The following is a 26330-nucleotide window of genomic DNA, read 5'->3' on the forward strand; positions in this document are numbered from 1 at the left end:
TCTGACCTTCTTATTGACGGTGAAACACAGAAATTGCATCGGAATTAAATACAAAAGGCACAATGCCGACTTAAGTACAAGAAGACTGACTCTTATTACTGTCTATGTTTTGAACCATTCCTGTGACACTAGTTATTGATTCCGATGCTTCACTTCAGGTTTACTGTATCCCTTGGACCTTCTTATAGACGATGAAACACAGAAATTGCATCGGAATTAAATACAAAAGGCACAATGCCGAATTATGTACAAGAAGACTGACTCATCTTACTGTCTATGTTTGAACCATTCCTGTGACACTAGTTATTGATTCCGATGCTTCACTTCAGGTTTACCGTATCCCTCTGACCTTCGTATTGACGATGAAACACAGAAATTGCATCGGAAATTAATACAAACTGCACAATGCCGACTCACGTAGAAGAGGACTAACTCCTCCTACTGTCTATGTTTTGAACGATTACTGTGACATTAGTTATACATTCCGATGCTTCACTTCAGGTTTACCGTATCCCTCTGACTCTCTATGTTTTGAACCACTCCTGTGACACTAGTTATAGATTCCGGTGCTTCACTTTACTGTATCCCTTGGACCTTCTTATTGACGACGAAACACAGAAATTGCATCGGAATTAAATAGAAAAGGCACAATGCCGACATAAGTACAAGAAGACTGACTCTTCTTACTGACTTCGTTTGAACCATTCCTGTGACACCGCTTATAGATTCGATGCTTCAGCTCAGGTTTACTGTATCCCTCTGACCTTCTTATTGACGATAAAACACAGAAATTGCATCGGAATTAAATAGAAAAGGCACAATGCCGACTTAAGTACAAGAAGACTGACCCTTCTTACAGTGTATGATTTGAACCATTCCTGTGGCACTAGTTATAGATTCCGATGCTTCACTTCAGGTGTACTGCATCCCTTGGACCTTCTTTTTGACGATGAAACATAGAAATTGCTTCGGAATTAAATAGAAAAGGCACAATGCCGACGTAAGTACAAGAAGACTGACTCTTCTTACTGACTATGTTTTGAAACATGCCTGTGACACTATTTATAGATTCCGATGCCTCACTTCAGGTTTACTTTACCCCTTGGACCTTCTTATTGACGATGAAACACAGAAATTGCATCGGAATTAAATATAAAAGGCACAATGCCGACTTAAGTACAAGAAGACTGACTCTTCCTATTGTCTATGTTTGAACCATTCCTGTGACACTAGTTATAGATTCCGATGCTTCACTTCAGGTTTACTGTATCCATCTGACCTTCTTATTGACCAGGATACACAGAAATTGCATCGGAATTAAATAGGAAAGGCACAATGCCGACTTAAGTACAAGAAGAATGACTCTTCCTGCTGTCTATGTATTGAACCATTCCTGTGACACTAGTTATAGGATCCGATGCTTCACTTCAGGTTTACTGTATCTCTCTGACCTTCTTATTGATGATGAAACACAGAAATTGCATCGGAAATATATACAAAAACACAATGCCGATTCACGTAGAAGAGGACTGACTCCTCCTACTGTCTATGCTTTGAACGATTCCTGTGACACTAGTTATAGTTTCCAATGCTTCACTTCAGGTTTACTGTATCCCCTGACCTTCGTATTGGCGATGAAACACAGAAATTGCATCGGAATTAGATACAAAAAGCACAATGCCGACTTAAGTACAATAAGACTGACTCTTATTACTGTCTATGTTTTGAACCATTCCTGTGACAATAGTTATAGATTCCGACGCTTCACTTCAGGTTTACTGTATCCCTTGGACCTTCTTATTGACGATGAAACACAGAAATTGCATCGGAATTAAATACAAAAGGCACAATGCCGAATTATGTACAAGAAGACTGACTCATCTTACTTTCTATGTTTGAACCATTCCTGTGACACTAGTTATTGATTCCGATGCTTCACTTCAGGTTTACTGTATCTCTTGGACCTTCTTATTGACGACGAAACACAGAAATTGCATCGGAATAAAATAGAAAAGGCACAATGCCGACTTAAGTACAAGAAGACTGACTCTTCCTACTCTCTATGTTTTGAACCATTCCTCTGACCCTAGTTATAGATTCCGATGCTCCACTTCAGGTTTACTGTATCCCTCTGACCATCTTATTGACGATGAAACTCAGAAATTGCATCGGAATTAGATACAAAAAGCACAATGCCGACTTAAGTACAAGAGGACTGACTCTTCTTACTGTCTATGTTTTGAAACATTCCTGTGACACTAGTTATAGATTCCGATGCTTCACTTCAGGTTTACTGTATGCCTTGGACCTTCTTATTGACGACGAAACACAGAAATTGCATCGGAATTGAATACAAAAGGCACAATGCCGATATAAGTACAAGAAGACTGACTCTTCTTACTGACTTCGTTTGAACCATTCCTGTGACACCGCTTATAGATTCGATGCTTCAGCTCAGGTTTACTGTATCCCTCTGACCTTCTTATTGACGATGAAACACAGAAATTGCATCGGAATTAAATAGAAAAGGCACAATGCCGACTTAAGTACAAGAAGACTGACTCTTCTTACTGTCTATGTTTTGAACCATTCCTGTGACACTAGTTATAGATTCCGATGCTTCACTTCAGGTATATTGCATCCCTTGGACATTCTTTTTGACGATGAAACGCAGAAATTGCATCGGAATTAAATACAAAAGGCACAATGCCGACTTAAGTCCAAGAACACTTACTCTTCCTACTGTCTATGATTGAACCATTTCTGTGACACTAGTTATAGATTCCGATGCTTCACTTCAGGTTTACTGTATCCATCTGACGATCTTATTGACGATGAAACACAGAAATTGCATCGGAATTAAATAGAAAATCCACAATGCCGACTTAAGTACAAGAGGACTGACTCTTCCTACTGTCTATGTTTCAATCATTCCTGTGACACTAGTTATAAATTCCGATGCTTCACTTCAGGTTTACTGTGTCCCTCTGACCTTCATATTGACGATGAAACACAGAAATTGCATCGGAAATAAATACAAAAGGCACAATGCCAACTTAAGTACAAGAAGACTGTCCCTTCCTACTGTCTACGTTTTGAAACATTCCTGTGACACTAGTTATAGTTTCCAATGCTTCACTTCAGGTTTACTGTATCCCTCTGACCTTCGTATTGACGATGAAACACAGAAATTGCATCGGAAATTAATACAAACTGCACAATGCCGACTCACGTAGCAGAGGACTGACTCCTCCTACTGTCTATGCTTTGAACGATTCCTGTGACACTAGTTATACATTCCGATGCTTCACTTCAGGTTTACCGTATCCCTCTGACCTTCTTATTGACGATGAAACACAGAAATTGCATCGGAACTAAATAGAAAAGGCACAATGCCGACTTAAGTACAAGAAGGCTGACTCCTCTTACTGACTATGTTTTGAACCATTCATGTGGCACTAGTTATGGATTCCGATGCTTCAATTCAGGTTTACTGAATCCCTCTGACCTTCTTGTTGACGATGAAACACAGAAATTGCATCGGAATTAAATACAAAAGGCACAATGCCGACTTAAGTACAAAAAGACTGACTCTTCCTACTCTCTATGTTTTGAACCACTCCTGTGACAATAGTTATAGATTCCGGTGCTTCACTTCAGGTTTACTGTATCCCTTGGACCTTCTTATTTACGACGAAACACAGAAATTGCATCGGAATTAAATTGAAAAGGCACAATGCCGACATAAGTACAAGAAGACTGACTCTTCTTACTGACTTCGTTTGAACCATTCCTGTGACACCGCTTATAGATTCGATGCTTCAGCTCAGGTTTACTGTATCCCTCTGACCTTCTTATTGACGATAAAACACAGAAATTGCATCGGAATTAAATAGAAAAGGCACAATGCCGACTTAAGTACAAGAAGACTGACTCTTCTTACTGTCTATGATTTGAACCATTCCTGTGGCACTAGTTATAGTTTCCGATACTTCACTTCAGGTGTACTGCATCCCTTGGACCTTCTTATTGACGATGAAACATAGAAATTGCATCGGAATTAAATAGAAAAGGCACAATGCCGACGTAAGTACAAGAAGACTGACTCTTCTTACTGACTATGTTTTGAAACATTCCTGTGACACTAGTTATAGATTCCGATGCCTCACTTCAGGTTTACAGTACCCCTTGGACCTTCTTATTGACGATGAAACACAGAAATTGCATCGGAATTAAATATTAAAGGCACAATGCCGACTTAAGTACAAGAAGACTGACTCTTCCTATTGTCTATGTTAGAACCATTCCTGTGACACTAGTTATAGATTCCGATGCTTCACTTCAGGTTTACTGTATCCATCGGACCTTCTTATTGACCATGATACACAGAAATTGCATCGGAATTAAATAGAAAAGGCACAATGCCGACTTAAGTACAAGAAGAATGACTCTTCCTGCTGTCTATGTTTTGAACCATTCCTGTGACACTAGTTATAGGATCCGATGCTTCACTTCAGGTTTACTGTATCCCTCTGACCTTCTTATTGATGATGAAACACAGAAATTGCATCGGAAATATATACAAAAACACAATGCCGATTCACGTAGAAGAGGACTGACTCCTCCTACTGTCTATGCTTTGAACGATTCCTGTGACACTAGTTATAGTTTCCAATGCTTCACTTCAGGTTTACCGTATCCCTCTGACATTTTTATTGACGATGAAACACAGAAATTGCATCGGAACTAAATAGAAAAGGCACAATGCCGACTTAAGTACAAGAAGGCTGACTCTTCTTACTGACTATGTTATGAACCATTCCTGTGACACTAGTTATGGAATCCGATGCTTCAATTAAGTTGTACTGAATCCCTCTGACCTTCTTGTTGACGATGAAACACAGAAATTGCATCGGAATTAAATACAAAATGCACAATGCCGACTTAAGTACAAGAAGACTGACTCTTCCTACTGTCTATGTTTTGAACCATTCCTGTGACACTAGTTATAGATTCCGATGCGTCACTTCAGGTTTACTGTATCCCTTGGACCTTCTTATTGACGATGAAACACAGAAATTGCATCGGAATTAAATAGAAAAGGCACAATGCCGAATTATGTACAAGAAGACTGACTCATCTTACTGTCTATGTTTGAACCACTCCTGTGACACTAGTTATTGATTGCGATGCTTCACTTCAGGTTTACTGTATCTCTTGGACGTTCTTATTGACGACGAAACACAGAAATTGCATCGGAATAAAATAGAAAAGGCACAATGCCGACCTAAGTACAAGAAGACTGACTCTTCCTACTGTCTATCTTTTGAACCATTCCTCTGACACTAGTTATAGATTCCGATGCTCCACTTCAGGTTTACTGTATCCCTCTGACCATCTTATTGACGATGAAACTCAGAAATTGCATCGGAATTAGATACAAAAAGCACAATGCCGACTTAAGTACAAGAGGGCTGACTCTTCTTACTGTCTATGTTTTGAAACATTCCTGTGACACTAGTTATAGATTCCGATGCTTCACTTCAGGTTTACTGTATCCCTTGGACCTTCTTATTGACGACGAAACACAGAAATTGCATCGGAATTGAATACAAAAGGCACAATGCCGACATAAGTACAAGAAGACTGACTCTTCTTACTGACTTCGTTTGAACCATTCCTGTGACACCGCTTATAGATTCGATGCTTCAGCTCAGGTTTACTGTATCCCTCAGACCTTCTTATTGACGATGAAACACAGAAATTGCATCGGAATTAAACAGAAAAGGCACAATGCCGACGTAAGTACAAGAAGACTGACTCTTCTTACTGTCTATGTTTTAAACCATTCCTGTGACACTAGTTATAGATTCCGATGCCTCACTTCAGGTTTACTGTACCCCTTGGACCTTCTTATTGACGATGAAACATAGAAATGGCATCGGAATTAAATACAGAAGGCACAATGCCGACTTAAGTACAAGAAGACTGACTCTTCCTATTGTCTATGATTGAACGATTACTGTGACACTAGTTATAGACTCCGATGCTTCACTTCAGGTTTACTGTATCCCTCTGATCTTCTTATTGATGATGAAACACAGAAATTGCATCGGAAATATATACAAAAGGCACAATGCCGACTTAAGAACGAGAAGACTGACCCTTCCTACTGTATATGTTTTGAACAATTCCTGTGACACTAGTTATACATTACCATGCTTCACTTCAGGTTTACTGTATCCCTCTGACCTTCTTATTGTCGATGAAACACAGAAATTGCATCGGAATTAAATACAAAATGCACAATGCCGACTTAAGTACTACAAGACTGACTCTTCTTACTGACTATGTTCTGAAACATTTCTGTGACACTAGTTATATATTCCGATGCTTCACTTCAGGTTTACTGTATCCCTTGGACCTTCTTATTGACGATGAAACACCGAAATTGCATCGGAATTAAATACATAGGCACAATGCCGAATTAAGTACAAGAGGACTGACTCTTCTTACTGACTTCGTTTGAACCATTCCTGTGACACCACTTATAGATTCGATGCTTCAGTTCAGGTTCCTGTATCCCTCTAACCTTCTTATTGACGATGCAACACAGTAATTGTTTCGGAAATAAATAGAAAAGGCACAATGCCGACTTAAGTACAAGAGGACTGACACTTCTTACTGTCTACGTTTTGAACCATTCCTGTGTCACTAGTTATAGATTCCGATGTTTCACTTCAGGTGTACTGCATCCCTTGGACCTTCTTATTGACGATGAAACACAGAAATTGCATCGGAATTAAATAGAAAAGGCACAATGCAACTTAAGTCCAAGAAGACTGATTCTTCTTACTGACTATGTTTTGAACCATTCCTGTGACACTAGTTATAGATTCCGATGCCTCACTTCAGGTTTACTGTATCCCTTGGACCTTCTTATTGACGATGAAACACAGAAATTGCATCGGAATTAAATACAAATGGCACAATGCCGACTTAAGTACTAGAAGACTTACTCTTCTTACTGACTATGTTCGGAACCATTTCTGTGAAACTAGTTATAGATTCCGATGCTTCACTTCAGGTTTACTGTATCCCTTGGACCTTCTTATTGACGATGAAACACAGAAATTGCATCGTAATTAAATAAAAAGGCACAATGCCGAATTAAGTGCAAGAATACTGACTCTTCTTACTGACTATGTTTTGAATCATTCCTGTGACACTAGTTATAGATTCCGATGCTTCACTTCAGGTTTACTGAATCCCTCTGACCTTCTTATAGACGATGAAACACAGAAATTACATCGGAATTAAATACAAAAGGCAGAATGCCGACTTAAGTACAAGAAGACTGACTCTTCCTACTCTCTATGTTTTGAACCATTCCTGTGACACTAGTTATAGATTCCGATGCCTCACTTCAGGTTTACTGTATCCCTTGGACCTTCGTATTGACGACGAAACACAGAAATTGCATCGGAATTGAATACAAAAGGCACAATGCCGACATAAGTACAAGAAGACTGACTCTTCTTACTGACTTCGTTTGAACCATTCCTGTGACACCGCTTATAGATTCGATGCTTCAGCTCAGGTTTACTGTATCCCTCTGACCTTCTTATTGACGATGAAACACAGAAATTGCATGGGAATTAAATAGAAAAGGCACAATGCCGACGTAAGTACAAGAAGACTGACTCTTCTTACTGTCTATGTTTTGAACCATTCCTGTGGCACTAGTTATAGATTCCGATGCTTCACTTCATGTGTACTGCATCCCTTGGACCTTCTTATTGACGATGAAACACAGAAATTGCATCGGAATTAAATAGAAAACGCACAATGCCGACGTAAGTACAAGAAGACTGACTCTTCTTACTGACAATGTTTTGAACCATTCTTGTGACACTAGTTATAGATTCCGATGCCTCACTTCAGGTTTACTGTACCCCTTGGACCTTCTTATAGACGATGAAACACAGAAATTGCATCGGAATTAAGTACAGAAGGGACAATGGCGACTTAAGTACAAGAAGACTGACTCCTACTATTGTCTATGATTGAACCATTCCTATGACACTAGTTATTGATTCCGATGCTTCACTTCAGGTTTACTGTATCCATCTGACCTTCTTATTGACCATGATACACAGAAATTGCATCGGAATTAAATAGAAAAGGCACAATGCCGACTTAAGTACAAGAATAATGACTCTTCCTGCTGTCTATGTTTTGAACCATTCCTGTGACACTAGTTATAGGATCCGATGCTTCACTTCAGGTTTACTGTATCCCTATGATCTTCTTATTGATGATGAAACACAGAAATTGCATCGGAAATATATAAAAAAAGCACAATGCCGACTTAAGAACGAGAAGACTTTCCCTTCCTACTGTATATGTTTTGAACAATTCCTGTGATACTAGTTATACATTACGATGCTTCACTTCAGGTTTACTGTATCCCTCTGACCTTCTTATTGACGATGAAACACAGAAATTGCATCGGAATTAAATACAAAATGCACAATGCCGACTTAAGTACTAGAAGACTGAATCTTCTTACTGACTATGTTCTGAACCATTTCTGTGACACTAGTTATATATTCCGATGCTTCACTTCAGGTTTACTGTATCCCTCGGACCAATCTTATTGACGATGAAACACCGAAATTGCATCGGAATTAAATACGAAAGGCACAATGCCGACCTAAGTCCAAGAAGACTGACTCTTCTTACTGACTTCGTTTGAACCATACCTGTGACACCACTTATAGATTAGATACTTCAGTTCAGTTTCCTGTATCCCTCTAACCTTCTTATTGACGATGAAACACAGTAATTGCTTCGGAATAAATAGAAAAGGCACAATGCCGACTTAAGTACAAGAGGACTGACACTTCTAACTGTCTACGTTTTGAACCATTCCTGTGTCACTAGTTATAGATTCCGATGCTTCACTTCAGGTGTACTGCATCCCTTGGACCTTCTTATTGACGATGAAACACAGAAATTGCATCGGAATTAAATAGAAAAGGCACAATGCCGACTTAAGTCCAAGAAGACTGATTCTTCTTACTGACTATGTTTTGAACCATTCCTGTGACACTAGTTATAGATTCCGATGCCTCACTTCAGGTTTACTGTATCCCTTGGACATTCTTATTGACGATGAAACACAGAAATTGCATCGGAATTAAATACAAAAGGCACAATGCCGACTTAAGTACTAGAAGACTGACTCTTCTTACTGACTATGTTCTGAACCATTTCTGTGACACTAGTTATAGATTCCGATGCTTCACGTCAGGTTTACTGTATCCCTTGGACCTTCTTATTGACGATGAAACACAGAAATGGCATTGTAATTAAATAAAAAGGCACAATGCCGAATTAAGTGCAAGAATACTGACTCTTCTTACTGACTATGTTTTGAACCATTCCTGTGACACTAGTTATAGATTCCGATGCTTCACTTCAGATTTACTGAATCCCTCTGACCTTCTTATAGACGATGAAACACAGAAATTGCATCGGAATTAAATACAAAAGGCACAATGCCGACTTAAGTACAAGAAGACTGACTCTTCCTACTCTCTATGTTTTGAACCATTCCTGTGACACTAGTTATAGATTCCGATGCCTCACTTCAGGTTTACTGTATCCCTCTGACCTTCTTATTGACGATGAAACACAGAAATTGCATCGGAATTAAATACAAAAAGCACAATGCCGACTTAAGTACTAGAAGACTGACTCTTATTACAGTCTATGTTTTGAACCATTCCTGTGACACTAGTTATAGATTCCGACGCTTCACTTCAGGTTTACTGTATCCCTGGGACCTTCTTATTGACGATGAAACACAGAAATTGCATCGGAATTAAATACAAAAGGCACAATGCCGAATTATGTACAAGAAGACTGACTCATCTTACTGTCTATGTTTGAACCATTCCTGTGACACTAGTTACTGATTCCGATACTTCACTTCAGGTTTACTGTATCTCTTGGACCTTCTTATTGACGACGAAACACAGCAATTGCATCGGAATTAAATAGAAAAGGCACAATGCCGACTTAAGTACAAGAAGACTGACTCTTGCTACTGTCTATGTTTTAAAGCATTCCTGTGCCGCTAGTTATAGATTCCGATGCTTCACTTCAGGTTTACTGTATCCCTTGGACCTTCTTATTGACGATGAAACACAGAAATTGCATCGTAATTAAATAAAAAGGCACAATGCCGAATTAAGTGCAAGAAGACTGACTCATCTTACTGACTATGTTTTGAACCATTCCTGTGACACTAGTTATTGATTCCGATGCTTCACTTCAGGTTACCGAATCCCTCTGACCTTCTTATTGACGATGAAACACAGAAATTGCATCGGAATTAAATACAAAAGGCACAATGCCGACTTAAGTCCAAGAAGACTGTCTCTTCCTACTGTCTATGATTGAACCATTCCTGTGACACTAGTTATAGATTCCGATGCTTCACGACAGGTTTACTGTATCCATCAGACGATCTTATTGACGATGAAACACAGAAATTGCATCGGAATTTTACAGAAAAGCCACAATGTCAACTTAAGTACAAGAGGACTGACTCCTCCTACTGTCTAAGTTTGAATCATTCCTGTGACACTAGTTACACATTCCGATGCATCACTTCTGGTTTACTGTGTCCCTCTGACCTTCTTATTGACGATGAAACACAGAAATTGCATCGGAATTAAATACGAGAGGCACAATGGCGACTTAACTACAAGAAGACTGGCTCTTCTTACTGACTTTGTTTGAACCATTCCTGTGACACCACTTATAGATTCCGATGCTTCACTTCAGGTTTACTGTATCCCTCTGACCTTCTTATTGACAATGAAACACCGAAATTGCATCGGAGTTAAATAGAAAAGGCACAATGCCGACTTATGTACAAGAAGACTGACTCATCTTACTGTCTATGTTTTGAACCATTTCTGTGACACTAGTTATAGATTCCGATGCTTCACTTCAGGTGTACTGCATCCCTTGGACCTTCTTATTGACGATGAAATACAGAAATTGCATCGGAATTAAATAGTATAGGCACAATGCCGACTTAAGTGCAAGAAGACTGACTCTCCTTACTGACTATGTTTTGAACCATTCCTGTGACACTAGTTATAGATTCCGATGCCTCACTTCAGGTTTAATGTATCCTTTGGACCTTCTTATTGACGATGAAATACAGAAATTGCATCGGAATTAAATACATAGGCACAATGCCGACCTAAGTCCAAGAAGACTGACTCTTCCTACTGTCTATGATTGAACCATTCCGGTGACACTAGTTATAGATTCCGATGCTTCACTTCAGGTTGACTGTATATATCTGAAATTCTTATTGACGATGAAACACAGAAATTGCATAGGAATTAAATAGAAAAGCCACAATTCCGACTTAAGTACAAGAGGACTGACTCTTCCTACTGTCTATGTTTGAATCATTCCTGTGACACTAGTTATACATTCCGATGCTTCACTTCAGGTTTACGGTATCCCTCTGACCTTGTTATTGACGATGAAACACAGAAATTGCATCGGAACTAAATAGAAAAGGCACAATGCCGACTTAAGTACAAGAAGACTGACTCTTCTTACTGACTATGTTTTGAACCATTCCTTTGACACTAGTTATGGATTCCGATGCTTCACTTCAGGTTTACTGAATCCCTCTGACCTTCTTATTGACGATGAAACACAGAAATTGCATCGGAATTAAATACAAAAGGCACAATGCCAACTTAAGTACAAGAAGACTGACTCTTATTACTCTCTATGTTTTGAACCATTCCTGTGACACTAGTCATAGATTCCGATGGTTCACTTAAGGTTTACTGTATCCCTCTGACCTTCTTATTGACGATGAAACACAGAAATTGCATCGGAATTAAATACAAAAGGCACAATGCCGACTTAAGTACAAGAAGACTGCCTCTTATTACTGTCTATGCTTTGAACCATTCCTGTGACACTAGTTATAGATTCCGACGCTTCACTTCTGGTTTACTGTATCCCTTGGACCTTCTTATTGACGGTGAAACATAGAAAGTGCATCGGAATTAAATACAAAAGGCACAATGCCGAATTATGTACAAGGAGACTGACTCATCTTACTGTCTATGTTTGAACCATTCGTGTGACACTAGTTATTGATTCCGATGCTTCACTTCAGTTTTACTGTATCTCTCGGACTTTCTTATTGACGACGAAACACAGAAATTGCATCGGAATTAAATAGAAAAGCCACAATGCCGACTTAAGTACATGAGGAGTGACTCCTCCTACTGTCTATGTTTGAATCATTCCTGTGACACTAGTTATACATTCCGATGCATCACTTCTGGTTTACTGTTTCCCTCTGACCTTCTTATTGACGATGAAACACAGAAATTGCATCGGAATTAAATACGAAAGGCACAATGCAGACTTAAGTACAAGAAGACTGACTCTTCTTACTGTCTATGATTTGTACCATTCCTGTGACACTAGTTATAGACTCCGATGCTTCACTTCAGGGGTACTGTATCCCTTGGACCTCCTTGCTGACGATGAAACACCGAAATTGCATCGGAATTAAATACGAAAGGCACAATGGCGACTTAACTACAAGAAGACTGGCTCTTCTTACTGACTTTGTTTGAACCATTCCTGTGACACCACTTATAGATTCCGATGCTTCACTTCAGGTTTACTGTATCGCTCTGACCTTCTTATTGACGATGAAACACCGAAATTGCATCGGAATTAAATACATAGGCACAATGCCGACTTAAGTACAAGAGGACTGACTCTTCCTACTGTCTATGTTTGAATCATTCCTGTGACACTAGTTATACATTCCGATGCTTCACTTCAGGTTTACTGTGTCCCTCTGACCTTCATATTGACGATGAAACACAGAAATTGCATCGGAAATAAATACAAAAGGCACAATGCCAACTTAAGTACAAGAAGACTGACTCTTCCTACTGTCTACGTTTTGAACCATTCCTGTGACACTAGTTATAGTTTCCGATGCTTCACTACAGGTTTACTGTATCCCTCTGACCTTCGTATTGACGATGAAACACAGAAATTGCATCGGAAATTAATACAAAATGCCCAATGCCGACTCAAGTAGAAGAAGACTGACTCCTCCTACTGTCTATGTTTTGAACGATTCCTGTGACACTAGTTATACATTCCGATGCTTCACTTCAGGTTTACGGTATCCCTCTGACCTTCTTATTGACGATGAAACACAGAAATTGCATCTGAACTAAATAGAAAAGGCACAATGCCGACTAAAGTACAAGAAGACTGACTCTTCTTACTGACTATGTTTTGAACCATTCCTGTGACACTAGTTATGGATTCCGATGCTTTACTTCAGGTTTACTGAATCCCTCTGACCTTCGTATTGACGATGAAACACAGAAATTGCATCGGAATTAAATACAAAAGGTACAATGCCAACTTAAGTACAAGAAGACTGACTCTTCCTACTCTCTATGTTTTGAACCATTCGTGTGACACTAGTTATAGATTCCGATGGTTCACTTCAGGTTTACTGTATCCCTCTGACCTTCTTATTGGCGATGAAACACAGAAATTGCATCGGAATTAAATACAAAAGGAACAATGCCGACTTAAGTACAAGAAGACTGACTCTTATTACTGTCTATGTTTTGAACCATTCCTGTGACACTAGTTATAGATTCCGACGCTTCACTTCTGGTTTACTGTATCCCTAGGACCTTCTTATTGACGGTGAAACACAGAAAGTGCATCGGAATTAAATACAAAAGGCACAATGCCGAATTGTGTACAAGAAGGCTGACTCATCTTACTGTCTATGTTTGAACCATTCGTGTGACACTAGTTATTGATTCCGATGCTTCACTTCAGGTTTACTGTATCTCTCGGTCTTTCGTATTGACGACGAAACACAGAAATTGCATCGGAATTAAATAGAAAAGGCACAATGCCGACTTAAGTACAAGAAGACTGACTCTTCCTACTGTCTATGTTTTGAACCATTCCTGTGACACTAGTTATAGTTTCCGATGCTTCACTTCAGGTTTACTGTATCCCTCTGACCATCTTATTGACGATGAAACTCAGAAATTGCATCGGTATTAGATACAAAAAGCACAATGCCGACTTAAGTACAAGACGACTGACTCTTCTTACTGTCTAAGTTTTGAAACATTCCGGTGACACTACTAATAGATTCCGATGCTTCACTTCAGGTTTACTGTATCCCTTGGACCTTTCTATTGACGATGAAACACCGAAATTGCATCGGAATTAAATAGGAAAGGCACAATGACGACTTAAGAACAAGAAGACTGACTCTTCTTACTGACTTTGTTTGAACCATTCCTATGACACCACTTATAGATTCCGATGCTTCACTTCAGGTTTACTGTATCCCTCTGACCTTCTTAGTGACGATGAAACACAGAAATTGCATCGGAACTAAACAGAAAATGCACAATGCCGACTTAAGTACAAGAAGACTGACTCTTCGTACTGACTATGTTTTGAACCATTCCAGTGACACTAGTTATGGATTCCGATGCTTCACTTGAGATTTACTGAATCCCTCTGACCTTCTTATTGACGATGAAACACAGAAATTGCATCTGAATTAAATACAAAAGGCATAATGCCGACTTAAGTACAAGAAGACTGACTCTTATTACTGTCTATGTTTTGAACCATTCCTGTGACACTAGTTATAGATTCCGACGCTTCACTTCAGGTTACTGTATCCCTCTGACCTTCTTATTGACGATGAAACACAGAAATTGCATCGGAATTAAATACAAAATGCACAATGCCGACTTAAGTATAAGAAGACTGACTCTTATTACTGTCTATGTTTCGAACCATTCCTGTGACACTAGTTATAGATTCCGACGCTTCACTTCAGGTTTACTGTATCCCTTGGACCTTATTATTGACGATGAAACACAGAAATTGCATCGGAATTAATTACAAAAGGCACAATGCCGAATTATGTACAAGAAGACTGACTCATCTTACTGTCTATGTTTGAACCATTCCTGTGACACTAGTTATTGATTCCAATGCTTCACTTCAGGTTTACTGTATCGCTTGGACCTTCTTATTGAAGACGAAACACAGAAATTGCATCGGAAATAAATAGAAAAGGCACAATGTCGGCTTAAGTACAAGAGGACCGACTCCTCCTACTGTCTATGTTTTGAACCATTCCTGTGACACTAGTTATGGATTCCGATGCTTCGCTTCAGGTTTACTGTATCCCTCTGATCATCTTATTGACGATGAAACTCAGAAATTGCATCGGAATTAGATACAAAAAGCACAATGCCGACTAAAGTACAAGAGGACTGACTGTTCTTACTGTCTATGTTTTGTATTATTCCTGTGACACTAGATATAGATTCCGATGCTTCACTTCAGGTTTACTGTATCCCTTGGACCTTTCTATTGTCGATGAAACACCGAAATTGCATCGGAATTAAATACAAAAGGCAAAATGGCGACTTAAGTACAAGAAGACTGACTATTCCTATTGTCTATGATTGAACCATTCCTGTGACACTAGTTATAGATTCCGATGCTTCACTTCAGGTTTACTGTATCCATCTGACCTTCTTATTGACCATGAAACACAGAAATTGCATCGGAATTAAATAGAAAAGGCACAATGTCGACTTAAGTAAAAGAAGAATGACTCTTCCTGCTGTCTATGTTTTGAACCATTCCTGTTACACTAGTTATAGATTCCGATGCTTCACTTCAGGCTTTCTGCATCCCTCTGACCTTCATATTGATGATGAAACACAGAAATTGCATCGGAAATATATACAAAAAGCACAATGCCGACTTAAGAACAAGAAGACTGACTCTTCCTACTGTCTATGTTTTGAACAATTCCTGTGACACTAGTTATACATTCCGATGCTTCACTTCAGGTTTACTGTATCCCTCTGACCTTCTTATTGACGATGAAACACAGAAATTGCATCGGAATTAAATACAAAAGGCACAATGCCGACTTAAGTACTAGAAGACTGACTCTTCTTACTGACTATGTTCTGAACCATTTCTGTGACACTAGTTATAGATTCCGATGCTTCACTTCAGGTGTACTGCATCCCTTGGACCTTCTTATTGACGATGAAACACAGAAATTGCATCGGAATTAAATACATAGGCACAATGCCGACTTAAGTACAAGAGGACTGACTCTTCCTACTGTCTATGTTTGAATCATTCCTGTGACACTAGTTATACAGTCCGATGCTTCACTTCAGGTTTACTGTGTCCCTCTGACCTTCATATTGACGATGAAACACAGAAATTGCATCGGAAATAAATACAAAAGGCACAATGCCAACTTAAGTACAAGAAGACTGACTCTTCCTACTGTCTACGTTTTGAACCATTCCTGTGACACTAGTTATAGTTTCCGATGCTTCACTACAGGTTTACTGTATCCCTCTGACCTTCGTATTGACGATGAAACACAGAAATTGCATCGGAAATTAATACAAAATGCCCAATGCCGACTCAAGTAGAAGAAGACTGACTCCTCCTACTGTCTATGTTTTGAACGATTCCTGTGACACTAGTTATACATTCCGATGCTTCACTTCAGGTTTACGGTATCCCTCTGACCTTCTTATTGACGATGAAACACAGAAATTGCATCGGAACTAAATAGATAAGGCACAATGCCGACTAAAGTACAAGAAGACTGACTCTTCTTACTGACTATGTTTTGAACCATTCCTGTGACACTAGTTATGGATTCCGATGCTTTACTTCAGGTTTACTGAATCCCTCTGACCTTCGTATTGACGATGAAACACAGAAATTGCATCGGAATTAAATACAAAAGGCACAATGCCAACTTAAGTACAAGAAGACTGACTCTTCCTACTCTCTATGTTTTGAACCATTCGTGTGACACTAGTTATAGATTCCGATGGTTCACTTCAGGTTTACTGTATCCCTCTGACCTTCTTATTGGCGATGAAACACAGAAATTGCATCGGAATTAAATACAAAAGGAACAATGCCGACTTAAGTACAAGAAGACTGACTCTTATTACTGTCTATGTTTTGAACCATTCCTGTGACACTAGTTATAGATTCCGACGCTTCACTTCTGGTTTACTGTATCCCTAGGACCTTCTTATTGACGGTGAAACACAGAAAGTGCATCGGAATTAGATACAAAAGGCACAATGCCGAATTATGTACAAGAAGGCTGACTCATCTTACTGTCTATGTTTGAACCATTCGTGTGACACTAGTTATTGATTCCGATGCTTCACTTCAGGTTTACTGTATCTCTTGGTCTTTCGTATTGACGACGAAACACAGAAATTGCATCGGAATTAAATAGAAAAGGCACAATGCCGACTTAAGTACAAGAAGACTGACTCTTCCTACTGTCTATGTTTTGAACCATTCCTGTGACACTAGTTATAGTTTCCGATGCTTCACTTCAGGTTTACTGTATCCCTCTGACCATCTTATTGACGATGAAACTCAGAAATTGCATCGGTATTAGATACAAAAAGCACAATGCCGACTTAAGTACAAGACGACTGACTCTTCTTACTGTCTATGTTTTGAAACATTCCGGTGACACTACTAATAGATTCCGATGCTTCACTTCAGGTTTACTGTATCCCTTGGACCTTTCTATTGACGATGAAACACCGAAATTGCATCGGAATTAAATAGGAAAGGCACAATGACGACTTAAGAACAAGAAGACTGACTCTTCTTACTGACTTTGTTTGAACCATTCCTATGACACCACTTATAGATTCCGATGCTTCACTTCAGGTTTACTGTATCCCTCTGACCTTCTTAGTGACGATGAAACACAGAAATTGCATCGGAACTAAACAGAAAATGCACAATGCCGACTTAAGTACAAGAAGACTGACTCTTCGTACTGACTATGTTTTGAACCATTCCAGTGACACTAGTTATGGATTCCGATGCTTCACTTGAGATTTACTGAATCCCTCTGACCTTCTTATTGACGATGAAACACAGAAATTGCATCTGAATTAAATACAAAAGGCATAATGCCGACTTAAGTACAAGAAGACTGACTCTTATTACTGTCTATGTTTTGAACCATTCCTGTGACACTAGTTATAGATTCCGACGCTTCACTTCAGGTTACTGTATCCCTCTGACCTTCTTATTGACGATGAAACACAGAAATTGCATCGGAATTAAATACAAAATGCACAATGCCGACTTAAGTATAAGAAGACTGACTCTTATTACTGTCTATGTTTCGAACCATTCCTGTGACACTAGTTATAGATTCCGACGCTTCACTTCAGGTTTACTGTATCCCTTGGACCTTCTTATTGACGATGAAACACAGAAATTGCATCGGAATTAATTACAAAAGACACAATGCCGAATTATGTACAAGAAGACTGACTCATCTTACTGTCTATGTTTGAACCATTCCTGTGACACTAGTTATTGATTCCAATGCTTCACTTCAGGTTTACTGTATCGCTTGGACCTTCTTATTGAAGACGAAACACAGAAATTGCATCGGAAATAAATAGAAAAGGCACAATGTCGGCTTAAGTACAAGAGGACCGACTCTTCCTACTGTCTATGTTTTGAACCATTCCTGTGACACTAGTTATAGATTCCGATGCTTCGCTTCAGGTTTACTGTATCCCTCTGACCATCTTATTGACGATGAAACTCAGAAATTGCATCGGAATTAGATACAAAAAGCACAATGCCGACTAAAGTACAAGAGGACTGACTTTTCTTACTGTCTATGTTTTGAAACATTCCTGTGACACTAGTTATAGATTCCGATGCTTCACTTCAGTTTTAATGTATCGATTGGACCTTCTTATTGACGACGAAACACAGAAATTGCATCGGAATTAAATAGAAAAGGCACAATGCCGGCTTAAGTACAAGAAGACTGACTCTTCTTACTGTCCATGTTTTGTATTATTCCTGTGACACTAGATATAGATTCCGATGCTTCACTTCAGGTTTACTGTATCCCTTGGACCTTTCTATTGTCGATGAAACACCGAAATTGCATCGGAATTAAATACAAAAGGCACAATGGCGACTTAAGTACAAGAAGACTGACTATTCCTATTGTCTATGATTGAACCATTCCTGTGACACTAGTTATAGATTCCGATGCTTCACTTCAGGTTTACTGTATCCATCTGACCTTCTTATTGACCATGAAACACAGAAATTGCATCGGAATTAAATAGAAAAGGCACAATGTCGACTTAAGTAAAAGAAGAATGACTCTTCCTGCTGTCTATGTTTTGAACCATTCCTGTTACACTAGTTATAGATTCCGATGCTTCACTTCAGGCTTTCTGCATCCCTCTGACCTTCATATTGATGATGAAACACAGAAATTGCATCGGAAATATATACAAAAAGCACAATGCCGACTTAAGAACAAGAAGACTGACTCTTCCTACTGTCTATGTTTTGAACAATTCCTGTGACCCTAGTTATACATTCCGATGCTTCACTTCAGGTTTAGTGTATCCCTCTGACCTTCTTATTGACGATGAAGCACAGAAATTGCATCGGAATTAAATACAAAAGGCACAATGCCGACTTAAGTACTAGAAGACAGACTCTTCTTACTGACTATGTTCTGAACCATTTCTGTGACACTAGTTATAGATTCCGATGCTTCACTTCAGGTGTACTGCATCCCTTGGACCTTCTTATTGACGATGAAACACAGAAATTGCATCGGAATTAAATAGAAAAGGCACAATGCCGACTTAAGTCCAAGAAGACTGACTCTTCTTACTGACTATGATGTGAACCATTCCTGTGACACTAGTTATAGATTCCGATGGTTCACTTCAGGTTTACTGTATCCCTCTGACCTTCTTATAGACGATGAAACTCAGAAATTGCATCGGAATTAGATACAAAAAGCACAATGCCGACTTAAGTACATAGATCTGACTCTTCTTACTGTCTATGTTTTGAACCATTCCTGTGACACTAGTTATAGAATCCGATGCTTCACTTCAGGTTTACTGTATCCCTCTGACCTTCTTATTGACGATGAAACACAGAAATTGCATCGGAATTAAATACAAAAGGCACAATGCCGACTTAAGTACAAGAAGACCGACTCTTATTAATGTCTATGTTTTGAACCATTCCTGTGACACTAGTTATAGATTACGACGCTTCACTTCAGGTTTACTGTATCCCTTGGACCTTCTTATTGACGATGAAACACAGAAATTGCATCGGAATTAATTACAAAAGGCACAATGCCGAATTATGTACAAGAAGACTGACTCATCTTACTGTCTATGTTTGAATCATTCCTGTGACACTAGTTATTGATTACAATGCTTCACTTCAGGTTTACTGTATCTCTTGGACCTTCTTATTGAAGACGAAACACAGAAATTGCATCGGAAATAAATAGAAAAGGCACAATGCCGGCTTAAGTACAAGAGGACCGACTCTTCCTACTGTCTATGTTTTGAACCATTCCTGTGACACTAGTTATAGATTCCGATGCTTCGCTTCAGGTTTACTGTACCCCTTGGACCTTCTTATTGACGATGAAACACAGAAATTGCATCGGAATTAAATACAAAAGGCACAATGGCGACTTAAGTACAAGAAGACTGACTATTCCTATTGTCTATGATTGAACCATTCCTGTGACACTAGTTATAGATTCCGATGCTTCACTTCAGGTTTACTGTATCCATCTGACCTTCTTATTGACCATGAAACACAGAAATTGCATCGGAATTAAATAGAAAAGGCACAATGCCGACTTAAGTACAAGAAGAATGTCTCTTCCTGCTGTCTATGTTTTGAACCATTCCTGTTACACTAGTTATAGATTCCGATGCTTCACTTCAGGCTTTCTGTATCCCTCTGACCTTCTTATCGATGATGAAACACAGAAATTGCATCGGAAGTATATACAAAATGCAAAATGCTGACTTAAGAACAAGAAGACTGACTCTTCCTACTGTCTATGTTTTGAACAATTCCTGTGACACTAGTTATACATTCCGATGCTTCACTTCAGGTTTACTGTATCCCTCTGACCTTCTTATTGACGATGAAACACAGATATTGCATCGGAATTAAATACAAAAGGCACAATGCCGACTTAAGTACTAGAAGACTGACTCTTCTTACTGACTATGTTCTGAACCATTTCTGTAACACTAGTTATAGATTCCGATGCTTCACTTCAGGTTTACTGTATCCCTTGGACCTTCTTATTGACGATGAAACACAGAAGTTGCATCGGAATTAAATACGAAAGGCACAATGCCGACTTAAGTACAAGAAGACTGACTCTTCTTACTGACTCCGTTTGAACAATTCCTGTGACACCACTTATAGATTCGATGCTTCAGTTCAGGTTACATTATCCCTCTGACCTTCTTATTGACGATGAAACACAGTAATTGCTTCGGAATTAAATAGAAAAGGCACAATGCCGACTTAAGTACAAGAAGACTGACTCTTCTTACTGTCTATGTTTTGAACCATTCCTGTGACACTGGTTATAGTTTCCGATGCTTCACTTCAGGTGTAGTGCATCCCTTGGACCTTCTTATTGACGATGAAACACAGAAATTGCATCGGAATTAAATAGAAAAGGCACAATGCCGACTTAAGTCCAAGAAGACTGACTCTTCTTACTGACTATGTTGTGAACCATTCCTGTGACACTAGTTATAGATTCCGATGGTTCACTTCAGGTTTACTGTATCCCTCTGACCTTCTTATAGACGATGAAACTCAGAAATTGCATCGGAATTAGATACAAAAAGCACAATGCCGACTTAAGTACAAGAGATCTGACTCTTCTTACTGTCTATGTTTTGAACCATTCCTGTGACACTAGTTATAGATTCCGATGCTTCACTTCAGGTTTACTGTATCCCTCTGACCTTCTTATTGACGATGAAACACAGAAATTGCATCGGAATTAAATACAAAAGGCACAATGCCGACTTAAGTACAAGAAGACTGACTCTTATTAATGTCTATGTTTGGAACCATTCCTGTGACACTAGTTATAGATTCTGACGCTGCACTTCAGGTTTAATGTATCGCTTGGACCTTCTTATTGACGACGAAACACAGAAATTGCATCGGAATTAAATAGAAAAGGCACAATGCCGTCTTAAGTACAAGAAGACTGACTCTTCTTACTGTCCATGTTTTGTATTATTCCTGTGACACTAGATATAGATTCCGATGCTTCACTTCAGGTTTACTGTATCCCTTGGACCTTTCTATTGACGATGAAACACCGAAATTGCATAGGAATTAAATAGGAAAGGCACAATGCCGACATAAGTACAAGAAGACTGACTCTTCTTACTGACTTCGTTTGAACCATTCCTGTGACACCGCTTATGGATTCGATGCTTCAGCTCAGGTTTACTGTATCCCTCTGACCTTCTTATTGACGATGAAACACAGAAATTGCATCGGAATTATATAGAAAAGGCACAATGCCGACTAAAGTACAAGAAGACTGACTCTTCTTACTGTCTATGTTTTGAACCATTCCTGTGACACTAGTTACAGATTCCGATGATTCACTTCAGGTGTACTGCATCCCTTGGACCTTCTTATTGACGATGAAATACAGAAATTGCATCGGAATTAAATAGAAAAGGCACAATGCCGACGTAAGTACAAGAAGACTGACTCTTCTTACTGACTATGTTTTGAACCATTCCTGTGACACTAGTTATAGATTCCGATGGTTCACTTCAGGTTTACTGTATCCCTCTGACCTTCTTATAGACGATGAAACTCAGAAATTGCATCGGAATTAGATACAAAAAGCACAATGCCTACTTAAGTACAAGAGATCTGACTCTTCTAACTGTCTATGTTTTGAAACATTCCTGTGACACTAGTTATAGATTCCGATGCTTCACTTCAGGTTTACTGTATCCCTTGGATCTTCTTATTGACTACGAAACACAGAAATTGCATCGGAATTAAATAGAAAACGCACAAAGCCGACTTAAGTACAAGAAGACTGACTTTTCTTACTGACTATGTTTTGTATTATTCCTGTGACACTAGATATAGATTCCGATGCTTCACTTCAGGTTTACTGTATCCCTTGGACCTTTCTATTGACGATGAAACACCGAAATTGCATGGGAATTAAGTAGGAAAGGCACAATGCCGACATAAGTACAAGAAGACTGACTCTTCTTACTGACTTAGTTTGAACCATTCCTGTAACACCGCTTATAGATTCGATGCTTCAGCTCAGGTTTAATGTATCCCTCTGACCTTCTTATGGACGATGAAACACAGAAATTGCATCGGAATTAAATAGAAAAGGCACAATGCCGACTTAAGTACAAGAAGACTGACTCTTCTTACTGACTATGTTTTGAACCATTCCTGTGACACTAGTTATAGAATCCGATGCTTCACTTCAGGTGTACTGCATCCCTTGGACCTTCTTATTGACGATGAAACACACAATTTGCATCGGAATTAAATAGAAAAGGCACAATGCCAACTTAAGTCCAAGAAGACTGACTCTTCTTACTGACTATGTTTTGAACCATTCCTGTGACACTAGTTATAGATTCCGATGCCTCACTTCAGGTTTAATGTATCCCTTGGACCTTCTTTTTGTCGATGAAGCACAGATATTGCATCGGAACTAAATACAAAAGGCACAATGCCGACTTAAGTACAAGAAGACTGACTCTTCCTACTGTCTATGATTGACCCATTCCTGTGACACTAGTTATAGATTCCGATGCTTCACTCCAGGTTTACTGTATCCATCTGACCCTCTTATTGACGACGAAACACAGAAATTGCATCGGAATTAAATAGAAAAGGCACAATGCAGTCTTAGGTACAAGAAGAATGACTCTTCCTGCTGTCTATGTTTTGAACCATTCCTGTGACACTAGTTATATGTTCCGATACTTCACTTCAGGTTTACTGTATCCCTCTGACCTTCTTATTGATGATGAAACACAGAAATTGCATCGGAAATAAATACAAAAAGCACAATGCCGACTTAAGTACAAGAAGACTGACTCTTCCTACTGTCTATGTTTTGAGCAATTCCTGTGACACTAGTTAGACATAACGATGCTTCACTTTAGGTTTACTGTATCCCTCTGACCTTATGATTGACGATGAAACACAGAAATTGCATCGGAATTAAATACAAAAGGCACAATGCCGACTTAAGTACTAGAAGACTGACTCGTCTTACTGACTATGTTCTGAACCATTTCTGTGACACTAGTTATAGATTCCGATGCTTCACTTCAGGTTTACTGTATCCCTTGGACCTTCTTATTGACGATGAAACACAGAAATGGCATCGTAATTAAATAAAAAGGCACAATGCCGAATTAAGTGCAAGAAGACTGACTCTTCTTACTGACTATGTTTGAACCATTCCTGTGACACTAGTTATAGATTCCGATGCTTCACTTCAGGTTTACTGAATCCCTCTGACCTTCTTATAGACGATGAAACACAGAAATTGCATCGGAATTAAATACAAACGGCACAATGACGACATAAGTACAAGAAGACTGACTCTTCCTACTCTCTATGTTTTGAACCATTCCTGTGACACTAGTTATATGTTCCGATACTTCACTTCAGGTTTACTGTATCCCTCTGACCTTCTTATTGACGACGAAACACAGAAATTGCATCGGAATTAAATAGAAAATGCACAATGCCGACTTAAGTACAAGAAGACTGACTCTTCTTACTGCCTATGTTATGTACCATTCCTGTGACACTAGATATTGATTCCGATGCTTCACTTCAGGTTTACTGTATCCCTTGGACCTTTCTATTGACGATGAAACACCGAAATTGCATCGGAATTAAATAGGAAAGGCACAATGCCGACATAAGTACAAGAAGACTGACTCTTCTTACTGACTTCGTTTGAACCATTCCTGTGACACCACTTATAGATTCAATGCTTCAGTTCAGGTTACTGTATCCCTCTGACCTTCTTATTGACGATGAAACACAGTAATTGCATCGGAATTAAATACAAAAGGCACAATGCAGACTTAAGTACAAGAAGACTGACTCTTCCTACTCTCTATGTTTTGAACCATTCCTGTGACACTAGTTATAGATTCCGATGCTTCACTTCAGGTGTACTGCATCCCTTGGACCTTCTTATTGACGATGGAACACAGAAATTGCATCGGAATTAAATAGAAAAGGCACAATGCCGACGTAAGTACAAGAAGACTGACTCTTCTTACTGACTATGTTCTGAACCATTCCTGTGACACTGGTTATAGATTCCGATGCCTCACTTCAGGTTTACTGTACCCCTTGGACCTCCTTATTGACGATGAAACACAGATATTGCATCGAAATGAAATACAAAAGGCACAATGCCGACTTAAGTACAAGAGGAATTACTCCTCCTGCTGTCTATGTTTTGAACCATTCCTGTGACACTAGTTATAGATTCCGATGCTTCACTTCAGGTTTACTGTATCCCTCTGACCTTCTTATTGATCATGAAACACAGAAATTGCATCGGAAATATATATAAAAGGCACAATGCAGACTTAAGAACAAGAAGACTGACTCTTCCTAATGTCTATGATTTGAACAATTCCTGTGACACTAGTTATACATTTCGATGCTTCACTTCATGTTTACTGTATCCCTCTGACCTTCTTATTGACGATGAAACACAGAAATTGCATCGGAATGAAATACAAAAGGCACAATGCCGACTTAAGTACTAGAAGACTGACTCTTCTTACTGACTATGTTCTGAACCATTTCTGTGACACTAGTTATAGATTCCGATGCTTCACTTCAGGTTTACTGTATCCCTCGGACCTTCTTATTGACTATGAGACATTGAAATTGCATCGGAATTAAATACGAAAGGCACAATGCCGACTTAAGTACAAGAAGACTGACTCTTCTTACTGACTTCGTTTGAACCATTCCTGTGACACCACTTATAGATTCGATGCTTCAGTTCAGGTTACTGTATCCCTCTGACCTTCTTATTGACGATGAAACACAGTAATTGCATCGGAATTAAATAGAAAAGGCACAATGCCGACTTAAGTAGAAGAAGACTGACTCTTCTTACTGTCTATGTTTTGAACCATTCCTGTGACACTAGTTATAGATTCCGATGGTTCACTTCAGGTGTACTGCACCCCTTGGACTTTCTTATTGAC

This window comes from Schistocerca serialis, chromosome 11 (genome assembly GCF_023864345.2).
Source record: "Schistocerca serialis cubense isolate TAMUIC-IGC-003099 chromosome 11, iqSchSeri2.2, whole genome shotgun sequence".
In the NCBI taxonomy this organism is placed as follows: Eukaryota; Metazoa; Arthropoda; class Insecta; order Orthoptera; family Acrididae; genus Schistocerca; species Schistocerca serialis.